Source organism: Austrofundulus limnaeus, unplaced genomic scaffold (assembly GCF_001266775.1).
Source record: "Austrofundulus limnaeus strain Quisiro unplaced genomic scaffold, Austrofundulus_limnaeus-1.0 Scaffold593, whole genome shotgun sequence".
Taxonomy (NCBI): domain Eukaryota; kingdom Metazoa; phylum Chordata; class Actinopteri; order Cyprinodontiformes; family Rivulidae; genus Austrofundulus; species Austrofundulus limnaeus.
In genome coordinates this window covers 38784-40341 of record NW_013952995.1, presented here as the reverse complement: position 1 = coordinate 40341, position 1558 = coordinate 38784, and positions in this window count along the sequence as shown.

Sequence of the window (1558 nt, the reverse complement as noted above, 5' to 3'; positions counted from 1 at the left end):
ATCCACATGTGACTGGATGGTATGTTAAATCTATGTTCAGAGCGTCGTTCTCAAACAGATCTGTCCAACTTTGTGTGAGTGACTAAACTCCTCTCTCCTGGTGAGAGAGCGCTGTGACGGAGCGCACAGCAGCGGAGCGCAGGCTGAGTCTTTCTGTGAGATTCACTGTTTGACTTCTTCTAATTAAACCACATTAACTCTGACAGAAGAACATTTGTTCAACCCTGATTAAAGCAAAGATAGTCTCTGTTTAACCTCACCCACCGTCAAAACAAACAGAACTCACCATGTTCTCTAGGTGAATGAGTTTTAAATCTTATTTTACTTTATCATAAAGATCCACAAATGTCATTCTTCACAGTTTTATTAAAAAAAACAAGGCTCTTGATGTGCTAAACTTGTTTATCTTTAGAACCAGACTGTGACACAGCTGCTCTGGGATAAATGTAATTCAATAAATGATCAAATATGAAGAATTAATTTTTTTAAATGATTATATGAACTGAAACCATCTAAATGATATAAAACTTTGAATAAAATAGTCTTTTAAAAATAAATCAGTCTAACAAATAAAACATTAAAGTGTTTGAAGTTATTTTGTTCTGTGCAAAGACAGATATTTGCTGCTTGGACTGGAGAGTGTGGACAGCTGGTTTAACCAAGGCTGAAGATCCAGAAGACCAAACTCCAGGAGCTGTCCATCTGAGGGACATTGTGGTCTAACAGACATTTAACAAGGAAATGTTCACTTTCACATATGACAACATTTATGCAGAGTAAAAAAATAAAATAAAACTGCATGGACTCATTTGGCATGATGTCCTGAGATGTTGCAGCTGAAGGAGTCCTAAAACAGAACAGGGGCGTTAAGATGCCCTGACACCCCTCTAGATAAATGTGTTCAATGAGTGAAGGAAAATATGAGCACCAAGCAACAACCCTAGGTTCTCTCCTGAGAACCAGAACAAACATTTGATGTGCAGCCCTGACTACAAACTGAATTTCTTTCATTTCAGGATTTTGTAGCATCTGTGAAAAAAATCCACATCATTCAGTCCCAAAGGTTTACAGCTCAGTTTGTAATAAATAAAATAAAATGTAGCGGTTTCCTACTTCAATTTATAACTATTGCTGGATATAAGTTGCTGTTATGACTGTTTGGTGAAGAAAATAAGATATATTTTTCAGACTTCTCTTAAAGCATCTTGAATGGCCCTTTTGTGCTTCAAATTAGCATACCGTCACCATGGCGCCTCAGAAGACCACTGAAGAAATCTGCATTGTCACCTTCCTGCCCCAACCCCCATAAGGACAAGCTATTTACTTTTCTTCAAAGAAAAGGGGGTAGGGTCATAACATGCTTTGCAAGACCCTTCCAGCATGACTGAGAACAAAGGACCCGCATTCTTCATTAAAATGTGAAAAAAAAGAAAGAGGAAAACCAATCTGCTCTTGTTCCCACTAAGAACATTGGGCCTCATGCAAGAACCGTTCGTACGCACAGATTTGTTCTTAAATTGTGCGTACGAGTGATTTAGGAGAATTTGTGGCATTCACC